The sequence below is a fragment of the Hemicordylus capensis genome, chromosome 4, assembly GCF_027244095.1.
Source record: "Hemicordylus capensis ecotype Gifberg chromosome 4, rHemCap1.1.pri, whole genome shotgun sequence".
Classification (NCBI taxonomy): Eukaryota; Metazoa; Chordata; class Lepidosauria; order Squamata; family Cordylidae; genus Hemicordylus; species Hemicordylus capensis.
Window position 1 is genome coordinate 107539394 of NC_069660.1, and position 18843 is coordinate 107558236.

The 18843-nt window shown below is 44.3% G+C and overlaps 1 long non-coding RNA gene across 1 annotated transcript; it reads left to right on the forward strand.

Annotated features, from left to right (window-relative positions):
* The first annotated feature begins 811 nt into the window (after positions 1–811).
* Positions 812–1934, forward strand: LOC128325174 (uncharacterized). Its single transcript, XR_008307298.1, has 2 exons — positions 812–858; positions 1474–1934. It is a non-coding gene; the product is annotated as an uncharacterized LOC128325174 (long non-coding RNA).
* Positions 1935–18843: the final 16909 nt, after the last annotated feature.

Below are 18843 nucleotides of genomic sequence, written 5' to 3' on the forward strand. Positions count from 1 at the left end.
GGGGGCATGGCTTGGGAGCATGCTATGCACATGTGCAATACACATTTACAGGGGAAATGTCAGCAGGCTCCCTACACCTACAGTGTTTATTCTCTGGCTGCTGGAAAGCTCCCTACACCCCTGATCTAGGGGTTTTGTTATATCTGTACACTTCCCTACCCCATCACACCCTTTTTGTTGGCCTCCCTTTAGCATTGAGCATTCAAGGGTTGAATCTCATGAACCCCAAATATGACACGGAGGAGTCCCAGGATGAAGGGATCATGACCCCTGAGCTGGACACGAGAGGGTCTCAAGGTGAAGTGGCCATGATTCCTGAGCCTGACTCTGACTGAGATGACTCACAGGATGAGGCAGAGTTTGAAGGGCCCTCACATCCACCAATGGAAATGCCAGCACCTTCAACATACAGTACAATAATGCCTCTGTCATCTGAGTTGGAGGATGAACCAGAAGCACCCTAATCCCCACCAGCAGCTGCTCAGCTACGCCACAGCCAATGCTTAAGAAATAGGGTGCAGCCCCTTTAAGACATTCCAGGCTTTGTTGGGGCTGCAGTGTTGGTCAGTTTGCCACCACTGTTTACTGAAGCAACTTTGTTGTGGAAGTTTGTTACCTTGTTTCTGCTCCTGCTCCTTGTTCTTGGATTCTGACCCCTTGCTTGTTTTTGGATTTTGACCCTGCCTGCTCCTAACTGGTTTGTGGCTTTTGACCCCTTGCTGGTTTTGACTCTGTCTCACCTTCTCCCATGGTCCTGCCACACCTGACCTGCTCAAGTACATTTAAAAAGGAGAAACTCATTCTGGGTCAGTTTCCTGGTTGTACCCGCAGAAAGATGGTGGGGGGGAGGAAGCTTTGGTAAGTATTTTGGACTTGGATGCAGGGGCATAGCAAGGTTGGAGTGGGCCCAGAGACAAGATTTTAAAATGCTCCCCTCTCACTGAAGTAAAATATAAATATAAATATGTGCCACAAGAGAACATTATCCTAAATTATTTTTTTAAAGGTTTTGTAAATTGTGGACGATGCAAGTCATTTAATGGTACTAGAGAAAGACATGCTGTTCTGGTAGCTCCAGGTCTTAACACTCACATCAGTTTTGGAGGATGAATACAACTGAAGGAAGCCTGGATGGGTGCATGGCTGGGGGAGTCAGTCATATGACTTGCCTCTGCCCCCCCCCAAGGCAGTGGGCCCCCAGTCAACTGTCTCCCCTTGCCCTATTATAGTTACGCCCTGTTTGGATGGGCTGGGGACCACAGGGTGGCCAGAACCTAAGGGGTATACTCGTGAGTCAAATGGGCTGTAAACCAAAATTTGGCTTTAAAAAAGCCAAATCTGGCAACAGAGCTGGGGAGCAGCTTTTGAAGTCAGCTTCAGAGGGGCAGCTAGGGACAAACTTTGTCCACAAACTCCCAAGTGGGTTCTCGGGGGTCAGCCAGTAGCTTGGGTGATACTGCTTTATTAATGTAGGTCCGGCAAGCTAAAGAAATGCAGTGAAAATCAACCCAAGAGATAACCCGCCACCTTCATTTCAAGGAGAAGCTGTGTGGTATGAATACTGGAGGTGAAATTGTGACCACTGAAATAAACATGGGAGAGCCAAGGCATGTGTGGACACAGCAGGCTGGGCTCCAGAGCTCACTTCCCTGGCAGGGTAAAACAACGGATGGAAATCTTTAAAAACCAGCCATCAGGTTTGCCATCACAGACTTCCAATACAGCCACCAGACATGGATCTTAGGAGCCGCTCTTTACCAACCGCCTTCCTCTAGCAACTGACACTGTGGAATCCTTCAGGTCTCCAAGGGGAGCCAAGATCACAGAATTCTGTGGCCTGTTGTGAGGTCACAGCCTGATCAGTTGGTGGCCACAGTTGCTCTGGTTTGAATCCATACTCTGTACTTCTAGATTGTAGTAAAGTTTTACCCATAGCCGTGCAGTCTGGATTCTTATTACTTAGTTATATAAACTTGTTACGCTTGCCCAAGATCCCATTGTGTCCTGTGGCTGCCACCAGTTTATAATGGGCCCTCTGGTTCCCAGCAACAAATGGGATTGAGCACATTAGGTAAGATCAACAGAGTTTAATAGGCAAAAGTAAGAAGCAGATTTAAGGAAAAATAAACAAGACCAAATGTTTGGTCATAAAAAAAAACCAAACATTGACAGTTGCACAAATACTCTTTTCTATATAATACCTGGTTCCCTCCACCTCTAGAGGCGCCCTTTCCCATGGAGGTCTCTCAGTTCCAGTCAGGCCTGGCATGTTCAGCACTGATCTGACACTCAGGAGCTGTCTCATCAGGTAACTCTCTGTCCTTCTAACTTTTGTTTCTTCTTCTTCTTTCTTATCCTTCATTCCCACCACAGTCTTCCTCCATTTCTTTCTGTGGATAGGTCTTCAGTTCTCCTCCTCCTCAGCTATTCTCTCTCTTCTCACCAACAGTTCTGTCCAGCAACAGTTCTGCTGCTACTCCTGGTTACCTAGGTAACCTGCTCACCCGCCCCTTACTGTCTCCTTTTAGGCATTGCGTGTTAGGTTACAGCATTATTCAATTTCTGTGCTACAATCTGTCCTGGAGCTTCAGTGCCTTCTATTGCAGAAGGCCCTTCATAAACTCTAAAACAAATAGTGAGGCAGGGCAAGCAGCAAGAGTTTTTAACCTTCACCAGAGTGTTTTCCACACAGGGCTTTTAGCTCCCATCTATTCCGGAATGGAGGGTGTGTGTTCACATATCCGCCAGTCAGATTTATCCCGAAGTCCCTGGGAGCTGTTGGCTGAACCCCACTGGGGTTCACGGTTTTCTGGGGGACTTCCTCTAGGTGGCAGGGGGGGTCCATGGGGGTTCCCCCTCCCACTGCCGGCCTCCTTGCCACCCTAACCGGCGGGCTCTTCAGCCCATTTGGGCCTTCCCCCTCCAGCGTGGTGGCCATTTTGGAGGCCATCATGCCGGTGCCAGGCCACACAGAGGCCCACTGTGCAGAGACGGTGGCCTCCAAATTGGCCACTGCGCCAGAGGAGGAAGGCCCAAAGAGGCTGAAGAGCTGGCTGAACTGCTGGTTAGGGTGGTAAAGAGGCCAGCGGAGGAAGGGAAACTCCTGCCACCCAGAGCAAGTCCCCCAGAGGGGGTAAGTGATAAAATTGTGAGCCCCCCCAGACCAAACCAAATGGGGGGGTTTCCGAGGGGGTACTGGACTGAACTGCTCTGGTTCAGGTCTGGTTCAAACTCAAACCGAACCGGGCCAGCCGGTTCTGTGCACACCCCTGGTAGGGGTGGTGGGGATCGGGGGCTGCCTGGCCCCTGGAAATTCCAGAATGCCCTATGCAAGTGTGCGAGGCATTCTGGGGAGCCCCCCCCCCCCCCCCGATGCAAGGAGGCTTTTTATATCCACCCACTCATGGGTCTCCTTGTGAGTCGCCACACTGTGGTGACTCATGATTAAAAAACTGGGGTTAGTGTAGTGCTTGCTCCACTAAACTCATTTAAGGGGAGGACTACTTTGGCCAGCTAGCCACCCTTGAACCACCGGGCTTGCCCACAAGTCTGCTGATTCTCACGATAGAGGAAAACTGGGCTGGGCTCCCTAAGCCTGCTTTTCCTCCATCGTGTGAATAGCCTCAATGTTTACCAGCAGCATGACGTTTGACCCCATTGGGCTCTACAAAACTGTAGAGTTCTCCATCATTAACTGACAGAATAATAATAACAAATTGTAATTTTATATAATATAATTTTTTAATCGCTCTTTAAATGTTTTTTTTTTTTAAACCTCTGGTATATGCTGAAGCATAATCCTTTGTTTTGGAAATAAAATTCAAGCCAATATTTCCTGAAGTATTTCCTATAGCTTTTGAAGCCCCCATGATAACATAGTAAAATCAATTAAGGTTCTGAAGCCAGAGTTGGGACGGGCAAGTCCTGGCAAGTTCTACAGAGAGACTTCCTGGTTCTGAACAGAGCTATCTGATAAGGAGAGTCTACAAGCACTCTGGTACTTATACAGTTAAAAAACTATTCCCGTTCTTCATCCTGGCCCTCTTATGCACTTTCCTCCTCCCTCTGTCCACTTTCTCTCACCCTCCCAAAGGGGGAAACAAAGCTCCCCAGAAAAGCCTGAGAAAAGTTACTGAGAAATCAATTTATTTCACTGGGGCTTACTTCCGAATAAGAAGATTGGGACCAGCTAGGGTGGCCAGGTTCAGACTGCAGAAAAAGAGGCCACAGGTCACCAACAAAGGGAAGGTCACGAGCAACACTCAGCACCAAAAAAAGAGGTCAAAAAGAGGCCACAAATTTGCATTACACTTGTATACGTTGATTTACATCTAGAAATATAAATTAAGAAATCAAATAATTATAAATGCAGCTTACCATAGTGGGTAATCTTATGACCAGGTGACCTGTGTCTGCTTAGTCTGCTGTCTAGGTGCTAAATTCTCAAGACCCCTGCTTCTTGATCTTAAATTATCTTGCTGGCAGTAATTTTCCAAAATTTAACACTGGAGAGAAGGGATTAATTAATTTCCAGGGGGTGGCAGCTGCCAGGTGAGATCCAAGGAGTGGCCAGGAACTGCATGTGAAGCACTACATTTATTTAGCTTCTACTCTGCTTTGCTGTACATACACACACACCACCACCACCACTCAAAGAAGCTTAACACAACATACTAAAACAATACAACATAAAACACTCAAAACAGCATAAAAATACAATAAATTCTTTGATATTATTTGTATGGTATAATTATTTGTTAGTGTTTGTACTGAGGTTGTGGAGAAAAGAATATTAAAATATGGATGAATATGCATATTTAATATTTTATGAATATTAAAATATATCCCAGCCTGAATAGATTTACTGGCCCCAATTCTACTATGCTGTTTTGCTCCTGCAACTCAGTAGGCTATTGTTGCTTGCAGAAGGAAGTCTGATGATTATCAGTCTGGTCTGCTCCTCCCCAGTGTGTCTTGGGTGGGGTGGGGCTTTTTGCCCCGGTCTTTGGAAAGGCACAAGGCATGAGTTGGCCAGCCATTGGCTGCAGCGCCATCTGGGGGCGGGGCTCAGGCTGCCAATGCTGCTCCCAGCCCACCCCAAACTCAGTTCTTTCTCAGGAAGCAACAAGAGATGCTAGTTCTCATCGCTTCCCCAGAGCATCTGAGGGCTGCAGCGGTGTCTGGCAGCATTGGAAGCAGCCCAGGAGCATGGAGAAAGGCAACAGTGACCACCTCTGAGAGGGACAGTTTGGAGTCTGTGGGGTTGGGGTTTTTTGTTTTTTTTTTTTTTGAGTTTTGGGTCCCCTTCTGCCCCTTTGTTGCCCAACAAGAGTGTGTGTTGGGATGGAAGTACTTGTGGGTTGCATTCAGGGTAGGTGTGAGGAAAGCAGTGGCCTTTGCAGGCACCCCGCCCCAACTGGAGTAGGTCCCAGGGCCTCAGTGGAGACTGCCTATTACTACTATGAATGTTTATATACCTCTCTTCAACTGAGGTTTCAGGGGGGTTTACACAGGAAGATAGATGATACACAAATAAGATGGTCCCCTGTCCCCAAGGGTCTCACATTCTAAAAATATGGGGCAGATACCAGCAACAGCCAGCATGCCTTAGAGTCAGCCTTGCCAAATCAACTGTGCTGTTTTATATTCCCTCTGTGAACTAGCTGGCCTTAGGGGTCTACTTGCCTCTGGGATGACCATCTGCTTCCAGTCACAGAGGAGAAGATTTGGCATGGAGAATAGGCTGATGTATTTCAGCTTCTGTACAAGGTGCCTGGAATGGTTGCTAAGGAGGGTGAGTGAAGGAGAGATCAGGAAGGAGGGCAAGAAGAAGATCACTGAGCAGACTGGTCTGACTAGCTGTTCAATCTTACTATCAATATGGGGCTGGTGCTCCAGGTCCAGCCGCCCATGGGCCAGCCTTAGTTTGATATCATTCGCATGGGATATTGGGGTTTTGCAGGAAACTCATGGAACTACTGTGACCATTTTAGTTTAAGGGCCTCTCTCGAACCTTACCTCCTGTGGGACAAGCAACACCAGGAATTGTGGCTGCTCAAAAGGACGCCATCCTATCCTATGTGGGGAGGGGGGGGCGGCGCTGGTAGTGGCCATATGATTTTGAAGATCCAGCCATGTCTATCAACATGGGGGCAAGTAGCCAGCTGGTTCAACCCCAGTTGGTGCATTGGGAGTTCAACTATGTGGAGGGTGCATGAGGAATTTGTTCCTCGTGCAAATTCTGCCACATCTGTGGAGTTGGTGGGAGTGAGCACCCCTGTACCAATTGCACCAGAATCTGGGACTTCAGAATAGAGACGGTCAGGGCAGGAAGGGCAGATCTGGGGGCACATAGGGTGCTGCTGGAAAAGGGACTCAGTCTCATGGATGTAAGGGTACCCAGGCAGCTACTGGAAAGGTACCTGCTGCAAGGGCAAGCAGACTATTTGTTTCCTGGTTTGTTGCTTATACATCCTGCAGATTTTGGGCTGCTGAGGTTTTACTTTCAAGGGAGTTATTATGAGTGAAAAGGGCATTGTGATAGATTCTTGGCAGGCGGCGCCAGACTGCCGACTGACAAGATCCAGATGTTGAAGACACTGATAATTGACGGCTTGTCAGCAGTGAGAGTTTCCCTTAGACAGCTTCAGGGTTTATTAGGACTCCTTGGCTTTGTCTGCAGAGTGATTATACCTGCAGGGCATTTTTAAATGGCGCCTCTGCGATGCCGCTATAGGGCCGAGGGCCCTGCAACGTAGGCTTAGGGTTCAGCTCAGATGAGGGAGGACTTCCCGGTGTGGGATGGTTTCATGGACACCTTTAATGGGGTTTCCTTTTGGCATTCTTTCTGACTGCCTTTTGTAGGCTGGACTTTAGGTTTCCATGAATGCAGTGGGAGACTTCGTTTTGGGGGTTACTTTAAGAGGGTTTTGGTGTGCCGAACAGTGACCTGTGGAGTGGGTTTTCCCAGTATTGTGCTCATCTCATCATGAGCTGGCATTGTTCTGCACAGTAGCTGTGGTCAGGTTCTTTGGGGCATTTCAGGCCTCTGAATTTTTGCCTAGAGAAAAGGCAGGCCCTTCGGCCAGGGTGGACCAGCAGTCGTCAGTGCTGCTACATCCTGACAGGGTTTCAATTGACTTGCAAAACAAATGACAGGGTTTCAATGACTTTCAAGACAGACCAGAAGAGTAGGGATCAGACTGTTCTGCTCTACAGGTCTGTGTTAGCTGCCTTGTGCCCAATGTGGGTGTTGGGGTGCTATTTGGAGCTATTGGATGAGTTGCAAGGATTTCTTTTGCAGCATGATGCTCGTTTCTCCCTTGACACAGTGTCAGTTCTGGGCTGTGGTCAAGCAGTCATTGGGACTCAGGGGTTAGCCCCTTGGGATTTCTCTATCCATTCCTTTAGGATTGGGGCTGCATCTGTGGCTGTGAACTGGCTTTCCCATAAGGAGATGTCATGCAGACTAGGGGTGTGCACGGAACCAGCTGGCCCAGTTTGGTTTGAGTCTGAACCAAACCGGGCCAGTTCAGTCTGGCACCCCCTCAATCCTCCCCCCCGGTTTAGTTCGTTCCAGGGGGGTTTCACTTTTTAAAAAATTAATCACCCCCTCCGGGGGACTTCCTCTAGGTGGCGAGGGGGCCTGGGGGCCCCCCTCCCCCGCTGGCCTCCTTGCCACCCTAACCTGCCATTTGGTTGGCTCTTTGGCCCATTCGGGCCTTCCCCCTCTGGCATGTTAGCCATTTTGGAGGCCACCGCGCCTGCACAATGGGCCTCTGTGTGGTCTGGATCACGCAGAATCCCATCTCTCCTCATTATTTACAATTAATAAAGTTGTGGCCCTATTTTTAATCCACAATTATGTCTCATGTCTTTATTTGTCTGGGTGCAATGATTATAACTGCTTTCCTCCTGAATAGTGTGGGGGAAATGATGTTTGCTGGCTTTGGCCTGCTCACATGCAGGTACAAGTTACAGCACGCACTTCCCATGGTACGCTGGTTCTACTTCTCTGTGCCTCTCTTCTATTGGCTTGAAGTGTTGGAACAAGAAAATGGCAAATTCTGATTGGCTATAGCGTACTGAATATTGAATTTGGGCAGGGACTGATTATGATAATTAAGGCAGTTTAGGGCATTACAGGTGCTGCTCTGTGTGGGGACGTTTTTGGGTTGTTGTTTCTTTTTTTTTTAAAGGGGGACAGGGAAATGCAGGTGGCAGTGGATACAAAAAGGTCAAAGAGAGGCAGAGCGCAATAGATGGCTTGGTTGGGGGAATAGTGAGTGGTGTGTGGGCTTGGAGGGGGAGAAATGCAGAATGGTGGGAGAAACAATGCCTTGCCTGCCACTATATGAGCCTCCACTGGTTGGAGAACCCTGGTGTAATGGTACTGGTTGCGGTGATGGTTGAAATCAGGCACTAATCCTTAGCATGAGAAAAGAGGTATTACAAGGCTGTCCCTATTTTCATGTGTGAAACATTGAAATATAGGACATTACAATTCACCACAACAGTAATGGTAATAGCACAGTTTTCACAATATATTCAATTACTGCTGCTGTGAATTGTCATTGACTGCAAAATGGACCTGTGTACTGTTAGTGGAGGAAGAGACTGAATAAGGCTGCTTGTAGGTCACCTTAAGTGGCGCAGTGGGGAAATGCTTGACTAACAAGCAGAAGGTTGCCGGTTTGAATCCTTGTGGTACTATATCAGGCAGCAGCGATATAGGAAGATGCTGAAAGGCATCATCTCATACTGTGCGAGAGGAAGCAATGGTAAACCCCTCCTGTATTCTACCAAAAAAACCCACAGGGCTCTGCGGGCGCCAGGAGTCAAAATCGACTTGACGGTACACTTTACCTTTAATGATACAATCATATAGACTTTCCAAGAAGTCGTATGTCAGAGTATGATGCAATCATACTCTTCACTCAGCCTAACCTATCTCCTGGGGCTGTTGCAAGGATAAAAATGAGATATCCCTATATATAACATCCTGAGTTAAACATATCTATAAATAATCCATTATTTGAAAAAGTTGTAAGTATAAAGAAAATTGTAATGGCTTTGGAGGGGGGTGGAATTCAAAAAATCTGAATACATTTATATTTTCTGCACACTGTATTTAGTACATGTCCAATAAATATTATGAATGGTTAGTTAAAGTTTAGTAGAAAAGAAAGCTCAGAATGTTCCATAGTTTGGGGAAGGATGCTGAGGGCAAGGTCTGTGTGTGGCTAAGAATTTTTAATCGTGCCTATCTGCTGCTGCTGTTTCCCTGATGCCTTTGAACCTGCCACTGTACTGACAGTTTCAAGATGATCAGTGTCTTGTCGAAGTACAGCATATTTAAAAAGTGTAACAGAATTAAAATAAATACCACTGAAAAGTTGAATTTTAAGTGGTAGCCCACATCCATGACGACTAGCTTGTCCCATTAACTTCAGTGAGAATACCCATGAATAACTTAGTCTGAATGTCAGCCCGTGTTTTTTAAAATCCTCAATTGCCGTTTATAGACACAGTTTAAAGAAACTGTCATAAAATATTGGTTATTCAGTACTTAATTGTCATGTAGCAGTATACTTGGAATTCTTGACATGCAGCAGTATGTGAGGTATGTTCTAGATGCAAGACCTGCCTTTCAGTTGCTTAGCACTGCATTTAGGTATAGGAGGGCAGGAAAAGAACATTGAGAAAGTAACATGCCTCCCCCACCCCTGCCCCCACCTCCCTGTCCTTTTCACCATCATGGGCAAAGCAACTTTGTCTCAGGTGGGCTACAAGCCTGGCACAAGGGCAAGGTGAGTTCTGCTGCTACCAAAGCTGAGCAAAGCATCCAGCAAACACAGTATTTGCCACTTCATGGCTGGGCTAGCAGGTGTTCTGAAAAAAGTCAGCTACACTACATTTCTCATGGTCCCTTTGGAGGAATAAGAGTAGCAGTGGGTATGCTTTTTTCATTAGATTAGTATATAAACCACACAGAGGTGCACCTAGATAATTTTGGAGCCTGGATCTAACATCCTTTGGAATCCCCCCCCCCAACTCCACACAGTATTTTAAACAAATTTTAATGTGACCACACTACGTGGGACAGACTAAAAAAGATTTGGAGGTCCCCAGGGGGTGTGGAGGCACTGGACTTTGGCCCAGAAGTCCAGGGGTAAGAGTGCTTCTGAGTAGCCAAACTGGACCAGAGTCTTGTCTCTGCTCTTGATTATTTCTGACCTTCTCAGTTGATCTGCTGCTGTTGAGATCTGCCTCTGTTAGCACTATTTCCCATTAATACTTCAAAATGGCATTTGGTGTGCTCAGGAATCATTATAGACTTGTTCAGTTAAATCTCCACATCTCTTTTCCTTAGTAATAAATCCAAAATGCTAACCACAAACGGAAATGGCCATTAATCGAAGCCATTAATGGGTGGATGTAGCAATGTGGCATAAAATTAAGGTATAAAACTCCCATGTTTGTATTCAAACATGGAGCTTTCATCTCTGAGCGTGCTTTTAATGTTTTTGAGAGGCTTGTAAAATTATTTTGTTCTCTTTATGAATGCTAAGGTAGTGATGGAGACTGTAAGAGAGTATGATCTGTTCGACAATGACTTTCATGACATACAAGAGAAATATAACCTCCTAGTAGGTAGGGATGTGCACGAAATGCAGTTCAAACTGCAGTTTGAACATATTTCAGAAGTGGGGTCTGGGAGCTTTAAGAAAGAAAGCAAAACCATGCTGACCACGCAAATGGCACCTGCGCATGTGTGGAAATCATTTGTGTGCTGACACCACACAGGAATCCTGCAGGAAACTGCATGGGGCAGCAGAGAGCAGGTAAAGATGTTCTCTCCTCTTTCTTAAAGCTCAAGGGCCCTGCTTCCGAAATGTGCTCAAACCGCAGTTTGTGCACACCCCTAGTAGTAGGCCCTTGGTTGTCCAGAACAAGTCATCTTATCTATCTATCTATCTATCTATCTATCTATCTATCTATTTTATGCCAACTACTACCAAAGTCTCTAGGCAGTTTACAAATTTTCTGTCATTTACAATTATAGGAAAGTTTAAGATATTAAATAGATGTAATAGAATCTTCTTTATATATATTTCTCTAAGGCATACTTGTCGCTAATCCTATGTGTGGCAGCTCTCGCGAGAGTTCGCAAGCAGCTGCCTGGATAGCGATGGGGACAGGGGAGAAAATGGTGGTGTCTGCCAGCCAGCAGGCAGGCAAAGAAAACAGCGGCAAATGGCGGTGGCCAGACAACCAAAGAAAGCAGCAATGGCGGGTAGGAGGGAAGAAGGTGATGGCGGAGGGGGGCAGGCAGGGGAAGAAGATGGACTGCAGGAGGGCACGCAAAGAAGACAGCTGGTGGGGGTGGGGAGGAAGATGGCAGGTGGAGGCAGCAGTGGGGGGGTGGGGGAGGAAGATGGCCAGCGGGGGGTGGGCAGGTGGGCAAAGAAGGTAGCGGGCAGGCGAGCAAAAAAGTGGCAGCGGACAAACTAGAGGTGCAGGTGGTCTGCGCTTGGCCCAGCTAGTTTTTTATTAATGTGCTTCCAAAAGGAAAGTTAAAGAAGAGCTTGACATTTGTAGGATTTCAATTCCAAAGACTGTTTTATTAATTACCACATGTGGTAAATCTCAACCATTGAAAATTTAAATTGGAGGAAGATCTTCTGCTTCTCTTGGGTATGATGTCATTTTTGAATTATTGAACTGATTATTGAGTGTTCAAAATCTCAGAAAAATATAAATATATGATGATTAAATTCAGATTTTTTTCTAAAAATACATTTAAAAAAACAAACCCCTTTTGACAGCATATTCCAGTGTAAAAGGCTAACTTCAATAGCACAATTGTGTAGACAAGAATTTAGTATCTGTAGGTAATTAGGAAGTATGAGTTTCTTTCACATAAAGACACCCACAAACAAACTGATATTGGGACATAAATTCAGTTTTCATGCAACATATTTATTTTTAGTCTTGTCACAATTTCTGTCTGATAACTGCTTGTGTTCCATCATAGTCTCTCTGATGAGGAACACTGCTAATCATTACGTCTGCATACCATGTCATGACAATGGCACATACAGAAGCAATCTCAAGAGCTTCTCACAACCTCTGGTAGAATGTAATCTTAAGCATTTAGTTTGGTTTTTATAGTAGAAATTGTGATGAGGTTCATTGGACTGTTAATCTTATTGGAATCTAGGATGATTGTTGAGGTTGCATGGGAATATTAAAGTAATCTTATTTTATATGTCTTATTTATGTGTCTTATTATGGGAGGAGAGCTGGACTTGTGGTAGCAAGCATGAATTGTCTCCATTGCTAGGCAGGGTCTGCCTTGGTTTGCATTTGAATAGGAGACTACATGTGAGCTCTGTAAGATATTTCGCTTAGGGGATGGGGCCACTCTGGGAAGAGCACTTGCATGCAGAAGGTTCCAAGTTTCCTACCTGGCATCTCCAGATAGGACCAAGAGAGACTCCTGCCTGTGACCTTGGAGAAGCTGCTGCCAATCTGTGCAGACAATACTGAGCTAGATGGACCAAGGGTCTGCCTCAGTGTAAGGCAGATTCCTATGTTCCTATGCATTTCCTTAGGCACCCGGGGAACATCCCAGATGCACAAAGTATTCTTTACATGCTTGAAGACCTCCAGTGTGTCAAGAGGTTGATACCTGGGGACTCCTTGATGCACTCTGAGTCTCCAGGCATATGAGGTGTGTGGGGGGTGCTAATACAGCAAGGGGTCACCAAGATCACTGGATATGCTTGGGCTCTACTAGACCTCACTTCATATGCCCAGAGGTCTCCAACACATGTGGGGCCAATGATATCTTCTCTGTGCATGCCCAGGCAAGCCTGTAGAATTCATAGTCTCCTCTGGCGTTTGGATGGAGTGCAGTTGATTCATTCTTGGCTCTCTCAACATTTTTGAAGTGGAATCTGCTCATCTCTAATGGTAACAGATGTTCATTGAGACATCAGTAATTCTATTTATTTTTTAAAATATCTATAGTGCCTTCCTCAAACCTCATATAAATTTTAATTGTGATTTATCTTAAGATAAATAACAAGCAATAAAAATAAAAATATGTAAAAGCAATATTTTAAATAAAGAACCTATGTAACAGCATCAATTAAAGCACAGCAGCATGCACTCCTTTAGGAAGGAGAATAACTCCAGAGTCCTATAGTGAAAACTCTAGCCAAGATCATTAAAATCTCAAATAACAGAAGTAAGACTGAATTATTAACAGTAAAGTCTTAAGAATCAAATCAAGCCAAAAGCTAAAGCTTTGGTTTGTGGGAGGGCGAAATCTGATGCCAGGCAGGCAGACTTCCTCAGGAATGATATTCAATTACTAGGCTTGCACTACAGATAAGGCCTTGCTCTCTACAGTCAAAAAGTCACCCCCAGATGCAGGTTCTCTCTAGAAGATATTTAAGGTTGGTGAGGTTCATAGAGTATTATAAGAGATGCTGGGTCAAGACTGTGTTAAAAGTCAACACCAATGATCTGAATCATGTTCAGAAACTCATGGAACAGCTTCACACCACTGGCAGTAAGCCTGTTAAGTGGGGAAAATGTTGGGGATATGTTGAGAACCAAAAAAAAAAAAAAAAGCACTCCTGACAGCAATAATGTCTGAAGCTACCCAAGTCCAGTTCCCAAGTCCTTCATCTGACAGTCTCCAGAATTCTGTCTGATTCAAGATTAGGAATCTGGATGGGGACTCTCGGGAGAATGTCAAGTGGAGGGTCTAGGAATTGTACTTGGCCAGGTTTGGACATCACACTTGCTGGGAGCACATGCTCCTGATTCCCAACATATCCTTGACATATTTGCCACTTACAGACTTACCAGTGGTCATGTAAAGGTGCCCATTGTCTGTTACAGGGGTCAAGTAGGCTCCTAAGGTAGCTTCCTAAAAGAAGACAAAGGAGAGAATAGTCCTGAATATAATAACAAGTTGTTTTAATAAAAACGAATCTGTCTGCTTTCCTTTCACTATCCCTATGAATGGACTAAATTTGGTCCAAATCTATTACACAGTTCACAAGTTAGCCTACTTGCACCTCAAATGTTCATGTGTCTACCATCTTGAATTGGAGTGGATGACATCATCACAAACTATGCGTTTGTGGTGTCCCTATGTGTCCCCACAACAGTATCAAATTTGGTCCAAATCAGTTCCCACTTGCACCTAAAATGTGTCTGCCACCTTGAATCAGGGTGGATGACAACATTACAAACTAAGCCCTTGAGCCGTCCCTATGTGCAAATATGTGTCACCTATAACAAATTTGATACAAACCTGTTAGGCGGTTCACAAGCTAGCCCAATTGCCCCTCAAATGTTCATGTATCTGCCATCTTGAATGGGGTGGATGACATCATCGCTAGGCACACTGTTGAGGTGTCCCTGCATGTCACTCACTACAACAGTACCAAATGTGGTTAAAATCAGTTAGATGGTCCACAAGTTAGGCCTTTTGCACCTCAAATGTCCATGTGTCTTCCATCTTGGATTGGGGTGGATGACATTATTACAAACAACACCATTGAGGTGTACCTATGTGTCAGTCGCTACAAATGTATCAAATTTGGTTCAAATTGGTTAGACAGTCCACAAGTTAGTTCACTTGCTCCTCAAATGTTTACGCGTCCGCCATCTTGAATCAAAGTGCATGTCATCATCACAAACTACACAGTTGAGGTATCCCTGTGTGTACCTACAAGTGTACCTGATTTGGTTCATATTAGTCCAGGAACTGTGAAGTTGATAGTGGGAGGGAATATGGACTGCCGGGTGATCTCATAAGCCTCCTGGAAAGTAGGCTAAAAAGGAGATCTTTGTTCCACTCAGAAAAACTTGATCAAGAGGAAACCCTTGTTCAGTAGGCATTTATTGCTCTTTAAATGAGGAAAGAAATATATGTGCTGCTGTGATGTTGTTCTGTAGTTGATTGATCCATACTTTTTTCCTCAGGAAAAATGCATGAACGGAAATGGAAGCTTGATTAGATGGCTTCCTCTTTTATTACCCATTCAACTTATAAATGGCCTTTATGATGTAAGAGGAAGATTAGATATCGAGGGACTGATATCTAATCACTGCAGTAACAATGGATGGGATGACCTTAGGACAGACAACAGCTCTGAGATTTTTAACTGGGCCTCTTTTTTGATTGTTATGCCTTGTACTTGACACAGAAAGTCAAAGAACAATTTGTACATAGCAGGAGAAAATTGTGTTCCATTTTGGAGTTGCTGGAAATGCTAAAGGATCAAAGAGGAAGATGGAACTCAAAGGGAAGTATGTAGACTTGGCTCCATTTGTGTTCTGATTTCTCTTCAGGGTTATGGTTTTTTATTAGAAAAAATACACATCTTACAAACCATTAATACACATTACATACTACCAAGCACAAAGAAAAATCAACCATAAATTCATAAGTACATAATAAATACTACTACTACTACTACTGCTACTACTTCTAGTAATAAATACTGTTACATATGTAGAGTATCATCATACATACACATACACACACCATCATATAACTTTTCACACCGTCAGCATTATGTACCGACTTGATATGTCTCAAGGAAATATAAAGGTTATGCAATTCAGAAAACTATATGCAGCAAAAACATGAGCATGAATAGGATGTGCGAACCGGGTCAACCTAAAGCTGGTTCAACATCAAACTGGCCCAGTTCAAGGACTTACCCTCAAGCTGAACCCCCCGAACTGGCTTGGGGCTGGTTCAGGGGCAAAACAGCAAACAAAATATTTTTTAAACTTACCGTCTTGCTTGTGACCTGGCCATGCAAACGACCAGGTCATATGTGTGACAGCCTCCAAGATGGTCACCATGCAAACTCAAAGGGCTCAAATGGCCCTTTGGAGACCGGGGGGGGGAGGCCAGGGACCCCGCCGCAGCCTCCAAAATTTCTGCCAAATACATTGAAAGGGCCAAAATGGGCTGAACTGACCTACTGGAGAGCAGGAGAAGTCTGGCAGCAGGAGGGGAAGCAGCCAGAGGGCCCACCCCCAGCTCGCTGTGCACAAAACAACAACGGGTTTTCCAGTTTTGTGCATATCCCCAAGCTTGAGAATCTGAAGACTTTCCTATCTCTCGGATAATAGCGGGAAGGCTTCTAACAACATCCACTGCCAGAGACATCGCCAGGCAAACTGAAGTGGTGTCCTTCTCATACTGGCATAACTGTCTCAGTTTACCAAGGATTAATTGAATGGATGTCACAGGGCTGACTCCCCCCCCCGCTCTTTCCCATTGTCCTTTCCTGTTGCCTGCCTTTCAGTTTTTCTCTGGAACATCACTGCTCTGATGACCAGAAGATTGATAATGCATACGATGTACCACATGATGACCCATCCTTCTCTCTGTCCTCTCTTTCTATGTTGTGAGGTAATAGTGCTGACCTAACTGTTATCAGACCCCCTTCCCAGATCAGGCCAGTCCCACACTTCCAATATCCCCCTTTACAGTTTAAGGTTTTTCTCCATAAAGAAGCATGGAGGTGTCAGCAAATGTATAGCTTCACATCGGGGGCAAGGGGGTGGTCGTGCCCAAGGCACTACCAAAAACGCGTATAAACTTCAAAAAATGCTTAAAAATCAGCCTTTTGCCCAATTCCTTTCAAATAATTCTGATAGCTTCCTTGCCCACCTTGGGAACTACCACCCACCACTCTCTGCTCTAGGACACCCCTTTCCCCCCGATGTGAAGCTATACATTTGCTCGCAATCCTCATTATTCCCTATGAGGAATTCAAAAATACTTTTTAAATTCATCAATAATTGGAGGAGTGTCCAATTGCCTTGGGGCTTTGTGGGTGGCAGGCACCCATGGGTTCCTACCACCCACCCCACTTTTGTGCCCCTAGGTGCTCCACAATAGGGGGAAATGGGTTGGTTCAGGTCCCATTATAACCTATGAGAAAAATAATTAAAAATATTTCAAATATTCATAAAAATCATAGGAGTGTCCAATTGCTTCGGGGTTTGGGTGGTTGTTGGCACCCATGGGTGCTCTACAATGGGGAATAATGGGCTCATTCAAGTCCCACTATACCCTATGAGAAAAAAATTAAAATAAATTTCAAAAATGCATTAAAAAATCGTACGGGTGTCTTATTGCTTTGGGGTTTGGGTGGTAGGTATCCATAGGTGCCAGCTACCACCCCACCCAATTTTGGAGGTTTGAACCAAACCACCCCTAGTTTGGTTCAAATTCAAACCTGCAGCTTGAACCTGATGGTTGGTTTCGTACGAATTTGAACCATCGAACCACCCCAGTTTGAATTTGAACCGGTTTGAGTTCGAAACGGTTTGCACATCCCTATCTATGGGGAGGGCGGGTCAAGCTCCCTCTCCCTGTAGAACCCTCTTGCACTCTCCACACTGCTTGTGAGGAGAGCCTAACGGTGTCCTTCAGGAAATCCTCCCTTGTATACATCAGTTTCTGCCTGCATCCTCCCATCACCCTCTCAGTTTCTCCTTCCTTCTCATAGTCATCACAGATTTGTTGATGTGCTGCCATGTAGAGCATCTCCTGCTCTCCATCAAGAGCTTTATTCAAAAGAGAGGTGCCAGCCATCATGGGGTTCCCTCCACAGTCCACTGTTTTTCTCTCCACCTAAGGATTTGGCTTTCTTGACTCCTTGCATCAACTTCTTTACTTTCTGATCTTTATTATTATCCATTGTTGTGTTTTACTCTTCATGCTGGTCAATGGCCATAATAACGAAACTTTCTGATCCAATTCCATTCCTTTTTCTTTTTAATCCTGAGTTTTAAGGAGGTCACCACTCCAAAGAGATAATCATGCCATTCTTCGGCTGTTCACACTCCTTTATTTTATTATATTTATCATATTTATATACCACCTGATGTATCTAGGCAGTGTACACAATTTAAAACACAACAAATATAAAACAGAGTGAGACAAACAATTTATGAGAATAAAAATTTAAAACAATTTCTTTTCTTTCTTTTAAAAAAAAGAATGTTTACTTTTATTAGTAATAGAAATAGAACAGGTTACATCTCTGAGACTGACATAGTCATACATGAATAAGAGCAATGACTTATCCACAGCTTAGAAAACAGGAAGAAGAAGAAAGACACAGTAATAATATTTAAGTATACTTAAATGAGTAAAGGTAATCTGTAAGAAAAAGAGGGTAGATTTAATTTTTTTTTAATCTAATTGTCAGAGAAAAAATAAAATTTAAACCTCTCAAAGAACACTCCCCCTGGACTTAATCAAATGATTCAGAACAAGATTAATTAATGGAGAAGACAATGAAAATGAAAAAACACTAGTTCTGCCATAACAGAAAAAGTGTATGTATTGTAAACACAAAACCACATATCCACCAATATTCTATAATCAAAATTCCATCTTGTCCCATACAGGTGTACAAAATGCCATAATAAAGTAAATGACAGAAATCAGTTAAACCTTCAATAGTCCCCCTCTTCATTTAACAAAGCAAAAACAAAAAACCAGAGAGATAGGTAGAAAGATATTCTTTCATGAAGAGGTAGACTAACTTCAGCTGGCTCTGATCTCTATAACCCACAACTGGGAGAATAAGCTATCAAGCTACGACACTAGGATCTTTCCCCATACATACATATAGTCCTTCTCAATTTCCTCCTAGTTGTTTGCATCACAACAAGTAGGTCATTCAACAGTTACTATTATAAAGTTTTCGTAACGAACAATAAAATCCCATAGGGGAAATGTAAAATAAAATAAAAATAATAAAGAAAGAAATGGGAATGATA